Here is an 8,448-nt window from a genome sequence, read left to right on the forward strand (position 1 = left end):
CATAAAAACATGTTTTTATTTGATTGAGCACTCATTCAGCCATTGACTCCCAAAGGGTCCCTCACTACTAAACAGCCAAGTTAGCCGGTCAAAGCTGTCATTATATTTTCAAACGGTAATCCCTGTGGAGAGGCAACACGGTACTTCTGAACAACATCATCAACAATGGAGCATTTCTTTTGTTTCTTTTTGCCATGGTAACTTCCAAAACAGCCGAACAGACTCTGAATTGACTCAAAGGAGAGCAGCATGAGTATGAGCTGAGAGAGAGAGAGAGAGAGAGAGGCAGGTTTGAGTGTGAATAAAACTGATCCTGGTTTAATCTCTGTATAGAGCCTCTTCCATTTAGTTTGTAGTAGTTCATTTTCACACACTTTACCGTGTTTAACAGCAAATTTGGGCACATTTTTTTCATACATAATGAGGGAAAGCTGAATATTCATGTACAAACAGTGTGAATATTTGAGGAAAACATTGACTCAGGATTTGTTAGTAATTCTGTGTGACTCTCTGGATAAATATTGATAAGAATCACAAGTTCTCATTTGGTGTCTGATCCTGTTGTCAATAATCTTATCTGTCACATGCTTGTTTCTGAAAGATAAGAGCCTTCTCTAACATATGAACAGCATGGAGGGAGGTTGTAGTGTGTTCACTGTGCTAACATTTTACAATAAATTATTCTATCTGTCGTTAATTTCGACAACAGAATAAAGGTCAGGTCATACTGGGATTGGTGAAATTTCATGGCAAATTCTATTTTTCCCACTGGAATCGCCATGATCTGTTAATTTTGGTGAATTTTGACCCATAATGGAAGGAAGCAATCTTGACAATGACCAAAATCAGTCCAAAAGAGAAGAAGCTATTATATATTATAGCTAAACTATATTGTATTATTATTAGGGCCGTCAATCAATTAAAATAGTTAATCGTGATTAATCACACATTTTTTATCTGTTCAAAATATACCTTAAAGGGAGATTTGTCAAGTTGATACTTGTCATGTTGTCATGTTGATACTCGTATCAACATGGGAGTGGGCAAATATGCTGCTTTATGCAAATGTATGTATATATTTATTATTGGAAATCAATTAACAACACAAAACAATGACAGATATTGTCCAGAAACCCTCACAGGTACTGCATTTAGCATAAAACAATATGCTCAAATTATAACATGTCAAACTGCAGCCCAACAGGCAACAACAGCTGTCAGTGTGTCAGTGTGCTGACTTGACTATGACTTGCTCCAAACTGCATGTGATTATCATAAAGTGGGCATGTCTGTAAAGGGGAGACTCATATCTTGAGGTCAGAGGTCAAGGGACCCCTTTGAAAATGACCATGCCAGTTTTGCCTTACTTAAATTTAGCAAAAGTTTGGAGCGTTATTTAACCTCTTTCGTGACAAGCTAGTATGACATGGTTGGTACCGATGGATTCCTTAGGTTTTCTGGTTTCATATGATGCCAGTAGCTTCACTCTAGCTTTTGAACCCGTTGCAATCTCCGAAAGATCGATTGCATTCATGCGTTCAAGAAATTAATGGCGTTGAAATGATTTGCGTTAACGCGTTATTATTGCCATGCTGGATAAATGAGAAAACTTTAAAAAGTTGAGATAGTTTGATGATAGTTTAGAAGACTGTTGTCAAGTATTCATTCATTAAAATAAACAAGAAGTGAACAAGACATATTCAAAATAATGTCTTCTTTATCTGGAAGAGAGACAGAGAGAGAATGAAAAAAACATGAGCGTACATGGTTAAAATAAAACATTGTATATGAATAAACGCTTACTTTTGCCAAAACCTCTTGACTTGTATGAATGTAATTTGTCCTGAGAAGCAGACTGAAATGAGCTGGGGAGATCCTAAAGCTTTCTAATTTTATTGATCATAACTGAATGATAGTTATACTGACGGAGTTAAACAAATGCACAACATCCAATTCTATTGCCTCCCCTGACTCTAAAGTGGGCTATTAAACTGTCTAATAAAGCATAAAAAATATGCTCAAATCTTAACATGGCAAACTCATCCACTTTTGTTTAACCTCTTCTGTCTGAGTAGAAGAAGAAACCTTTATTTGTCATAGTACATACAGGTACATACATGAAATTGGACATCTGCATTTAACCCATCTTAAGTCTTTTTAGGCTGCTGTAAGCGCCCGGAGAGCAACTTGGGGTTTAGTGTCTCTCACCCAAGGACACTTCGCCATGCAGTCTGTAGGCACCGGGGATCAAATCGCCGACCTTGTGGTTAGAGGACAACCCACTCTACCTAAAGAGGAATGGTTCACAGACAGTCCCGTTAGCAACTAAGCTAACAAACATCCTAACAGACAGTTAGGGAGCGGTTAGCATGCTTTTCTCCCGGTTAATGAAACTCGTCATTGAATGTAATGATGTACAGAATGAAACAGGAGAGTAAACTGAAGAGTACAGAGGAAATGGAACGAAGCTCAAAGAGATATTGTGATTGGCTAAAGCTAGCATGTGCTGAGCTTGTTAGCGGTTAGATCACCAACTACAGCAGTTCACCAACTAGCCCTGCTAGTAGTCCCTCCGTCACTGAGCCTCTAGAACCACATACTGTGGTCGTTTGTTGAATGTGTGCCACTTTCTGGTGGGACCAGGGCTTTAGTCTAAATTCTCTGACTGAAAGTGGTTCCAATCATCCAGCAGTGTACTGTGGCGGGTCAAAGCCACCGTGAGCTGTCAGTAGAACAGATAATGGAGTAAACCGAAGCATTAAAGGCTCAAAGTGACTGTGAGTTGTTCCTGAGCCGCTGCCTCGTCTTTTTTATGTCCACGCTTCTATTAACTGTTTGTTGAGTACCAGATGGAGCGGGCTGTTGATCGCTGCACTCTGACTCTGCTTTATATTCACAGCAGCAGCTGCAGGCTGCTGGAGGCCTGCTGCCCGACCGGCCGGCCAGTTGGCTGAAACAGAAAAGACACTCAGAGTTTCTTAGAGAGCAGAGCAGAGATCAAGCTGCTGGAAGCCAGAAAAGAGGCAGAGAAATCAATGACTTTCAGAGAGAAGTCAACTGATCTGTGTACAGTACACTGGTACAAATGATTGGAATGAGAGGTTCACCCTTCTGTCGGCTCTTAATTAAAGACCCATTTAAGCCAAACAGCGCTGAGTTATGCAGCGTCTATTCTAGAAAGAGCTCATAAAGCACAACAGAAGAAATGTAACTGTAAATGTTTAGAGCTGGAGTTTGACCATAATGATAGAATATGTCCACACTTAGTCGGCTTAAACCGAAGACCTATCTTTTTCTTTCCATGTTATTCTTTCTTCCGCACAAAGTGGGCATTCTGGACCTGGAATTCTGGAAATCTCCCTTTAAGGTACAATTGAATTGATACAAAAATGTGTGATTAATTTGTGATTAATCACGATTAACTATGGACAATCATGCAATTAATCGCGATTAAATATTTCTAATCGATTGACTGCCCTAATATAAAGTACTGCTTATGTCTAAAATCTTTTATACATATTTTGAGACCTACCTACAAACAGATTCAAATTCCTTTATGTGTCAATATACTTGACAAAAAAAGTTGATTCTGATTTTAGGCGGCATGTCGGATTGGAACTGGAGAGAAATGAATCGATTAGTTCAACTATTAAATCAACCGCAAACTATTTTGATAATCGATCAATCGGTTTGAGCCGTTTTTTAAGAAAAAAAAATTCAAACTCTTTGATTCCAGCTTCTTAAATGTGAATATTATCTGGTTTCTTTACTCCTCTATGACAGTAAACTGAATATCTTTGAGTTGTGGATAAAAGACTTTTGAGGACGTCATCTTGGGCTTTGGGAAACACTGATCAACATTTTTCACCATTTTCTGACATTTTATAGACCAAACAACTAATCGATTAATTAAGAAAATAATCAACGGATTAATCGACAATGAAAGTAACTGCTAGTTGCAGCCCTATTTCAGATTTTACTCAACTCCGTCTGGATATATTCTTCATCTGGAGCTCCTGCTGACATATTTACATTGTTGTTACTACTGAGCAAAATAATCATTCTTTACGTTCTTGTCAAATGGATTGCGATGTTCCCTGGAGATGCCTCAGTTCCATGCTGGTGGATGAGCCAGACTGTAGTGTGTGTGTGTGTGTGTGTGTGTGTGTGTGTGTATGTCAGTATTTCACATATGTACACCTCCTTGTTTATATCTGACCTCCAGAAAGGTCATGGCATTGCCCTGCAGCTTTATCAAAAACACATGAATGTAGAGGAGCAGGCTGGAGGAGCCTGTGTGTGCTCTCTCACATAGCCAGTTTCAATGTAAAGTGTCCTTGTACTTGATACTTAAAGTCGATTTGAAAAACATTCCTGCAGCCATCAGGAAGATTTGTAGTGTCTCATACTTAACTGTGTCACAACAAAATATATATTTGAATTACAGAGAAATAGCACTATATTAAAATCACTTCATATTTTTAAATAACATGATTTCGATCCTGTTTTCACAGACTGGGATCAATTAAAGCCCGTAATTCTGTTCCATAAACATATGAATGAAGGTATATTTTAATATATTTCCATTTTGATGCAATTGACACCATTTGAGCCTTCTTTCTGCAGATCTTCAGCCTTTTTTCTTTCAGTTTTATTCAGAGTTCATTAATTTATTCATGTAACACATTTTATTTTGGCAGAGCAGCACAGAATGTTCCCCACTGGGCTTCAGCGTCCCGGAGTCATGCTGTTTGCTGCCAACACATTTTAATAAATGTCAAATTGGGTCTGTTTCTAGTTTCATGTCTCTTTTTAATTTAACCTTCAATTACAGTTGTTAAACGGACGGAGTCTCTCTAAAGAGGACAGACCTGCAGAGACATTTAAACTCTGAGACCTCAAATCCAAGACTCTGTGTTTTACCTGGTTAGAAAGAATAGAAAGTGAGCTGACCAGACCTCTGCAGCCCGCTTCCTCATCTCTGTTTGAGGCTAGCAGCTCACAGCTACATTAGCCACTGCTTGAAGTACACACCCGTATACACCCGTATTTCCAACCGAACTGCCACAGGGTACTTTTTATTTTATTTTTGACAATGTTACAGGACTGCAGTACCAAATCGGTGGAGAACTCTTTTAAAAGGTTATTAACAAGTTATTAAAAGTGAGTGGAGAAAATAAAGATATTTTCATCGCTTAAAAAAATAAACCTTTGAAGTGAGATCAGAAGTTTTGCTTTACAAATGTAAGATATCCTTTAATAATAACAATAATAATAATAAAGCCTGATAGTTTGGGTGTTTTGAAGTGGGGTTGTATGAGGTACTTATCTATAGTAGGTGTATTACCTACAGTAGATGACGGTCAGCGTGCCCCCAGTTTGGAGAAACAGACAGGAGCAAAGCAATACAGTGCTGTGGCTTTTAGCCACTGAAAAGAGAGGCTCACCTAAAAAAATCGTTATCCGTTTTAAATGTACGTTATATTTAGAATTTTTTCACTACTTCATCTTGCCTTCAGGTAGCCATTTCATTGGGAAACTGAACTGAAAGTGAAACTTATCTATGCTCTCTCCAAAGCCAGAAGGCTCAGATGACAAAAACAGTCTACATGTAGATATGTTTCACTTTCAGTTCAGTTTGCCATCGGAAAATATTCTAAATAAATCATACACTTAAACCGATATACATTTTTTAGGTGAGCCTTTGTTTTAGGTGGCTAAAATACATTTTTCTGCCGTTCCCGTCCACAAAACTGTATTGCTTTGCTTCTGTGCTCCTGTCTGTTTCACCATGCTGGAGACGCGCCGACTGTCATCTACTGTAAGTATTACACCTACTATGGATAAGTACCTCATACAAACCCACTTCAAACACCTGTACTATACCTTTAAAGGTGCAGTGTGTAGGATCTGGTGGCATCTAGCGGTGAGGTTGCAGATTACAACCAACGGAAACTTCTCCCGCGTGCAAGCGTGTAGGAGAATTACGGTGGCCAACGCGAAAACATGAAAACGCAAATGTCCCTCTCTAGAGCCAGTGTTTGGTTCGTCCGTTCTGGGCTACTGTAGAAACATGGCGGCTGACTCCATGAAGAGGACCCGCTCCCTATGTAGATATAAACGACTCATTCTACGGTAATGAAAGGTGATTATACACTAAAGAAAACATACTGATATAATATTACATGCTACACACTGTTCCTTGAAGTAACTTTATAAAATGCACTTGTAGCTACAGTTCAACAAAATGTCAATATTTTTGTTGCTGTCAGCAGTTTCAGTGCACTTTATCCAAAAAACACCAAACTGGAGTTGGACCTCAGAGGGTTTAAATATGGTCAGAACTCAAAATGGGTAACAAGTTTGTTAACTTGTGACAAAAGTCAAATGAGTGAATCTGCAGGATTAGTATACAGCTGATCAGAATACACAGTGTAATTAGACTCTGATGTGATGAAATAGACTCTAAGAACTCATCTGGGCCAAAAAGCATTCAGTTATATGTTGAAAACAAATGAATAGCACTCAAATTATCATCACGTCCTTCTGATATCAATCCTCTGACGATCAATGATTAATCTGTCTATCTGAAGAGATTAAATCTAAGAATATGAAATATTAATCAGGGATTGACGAGGATTACCTACCAGCCATGCACTTTAACGACTTATATAATTACCTCTGCTGTCTGGGTTTAATGAACTTCTATAAGAATTAATGACTGGAAGAAAAAAAAAGAAATCTGTGAAAAGTGCACAAAACGTCCGCTTCAAACCAGATCCAGTGTTTCTTTCTGGCAGGTTTTGTGTGAAAAGGAATATTGTTAAGAGTTCGAGAGCCTCAGGTAGGGATAGTTGTGTGTTGTTTAAACCTTACCTGACAGATGGTGTGAAATGCCTGCAGGCAGCCAGTCAGATGATTAAGACAGCAGCAGGTTTCCTCAGAGAGGCGCTTCCTGGCTCCGCTGGGTGGACTACAGGTGAGCTGCTCTTCATCTGATCTGAGGAGAGGAATGAGGTTTTGTTAAGCTGACAGGTTCTTGTCTGTCTGCAGCTGCATGTCTTCATCACTGCTGGCCGCTGGGAAAAACAAATCAGTGTATTTGGAGGTCAGTATTGTAAGAATAATATCCCTGGTGTGTCTTTACCCACATACTTTATTAATCAATGGAAAAATGGAAAATATAAATGTGTTGTAAAAGATATCCATCGATTCATTACCTATATACTTTTATATGGGATAAGTGGGTATACAGCTAGAATATTGACTGTGACAGAGCTGGGCTAGAAACGCAGAGATAGTGAGATGACATACAACAAAGAACAGTATGCTTCTTAACCACTCAGCCACCAGGACTCCCTCCAGTTGACCTTTTTGGCTTGAAGGAAGTTGGTTGTACCCGTAGCGCCCAAGAAGATGGTCGCAACTCGGTGGAAGCCTCCAGATACACTAACTCGGCAGCAACTGTCCACGGCATGCATCCGTGGAGCAAAAGAGGAAACTCTAAGTCTTTGGGCCAAAACAGTAGAGGATCTTAAAGGCCTCTTGACTTAAGAGAACTCCCTCCTTTTTTTTCTTTGTTTTTATTTACCTGTTTCTTTAGTTCTCAAATGTAACTTCTATCTATTTATTCGTGAATCTCCCTCTGGTCTTGACCTGTGATATTTTTTGTTCTTTGTTCCATGTTTGGGCTATATAATCTGTTTCTTTGCCGATTGCTGTAGACATATTCAGATGTTATAATACTTGTTTATTTTATAAGGGTTGAAGCAACACCGTTTTTATCAATATTACTTATGTTTGTTCCTATTCCAGACATGTACTGTATATACGTGCAATATGTTAGTATGCATGTTTATTTGTGTGTGTGGGTGTATGTGTAGGTATGTGCGTATGTGTGTATGTGTATATATATATTTATATATATAGATATATATATATCTATATATATCTACTGTATACGTTTTTTTTATTTGCGTGGGTGTGTAGATGTCTTAATATTTGTATTTTGTCTGGTCTGTCATATTTTTGTTAATCTTACTGACCAGTCCTTTATAGATAATGTTTGGTTTGATTATCTTTTGTTTACCTGTATTCACTGCTGTTTTGCTGATTGTATGTCTACATCTCTTCTAATATAAAAAAATAAATAAAAAAATGTCACAACAAAAAAACTTTGAAAGAGCAATGACCAATGAGGAAACTGCAACACTCAGCCGACAAATCGTGTAACTTCATCACTCAGTCAGTCAGTGACAGGCGTTTGTAGGGCTGGCCCTCTGTGGTCCAGTCAAAATTACAAATCGCGGTTTGAGCCTTTGAGCAAGGTACTGAGCCCCTTCTGCTCAGGCTCACATTGCTGGATGGAGGTGAACCTGACAGAGTCTTTGTGTGTGACTGAGTTACCTTATCTGACCTTCCCTCACCTCGTAGCAGGTCCTCCTGTCT

Source organism: Sebastes fasciatus, chromosome 11, assembly GCF_043250625.1.
Source record: "Sebastes fasciatus isolate fSebFas1 chromosome 11, fSebFas1.pri, whole genome shotgun sequence".
Lineage (NCBI taxonomy): Eukaryota > Metazoa > Chordata > Actinopteri > Perciformes > Sebastidae > Sebastes > Sebastes fasciatus.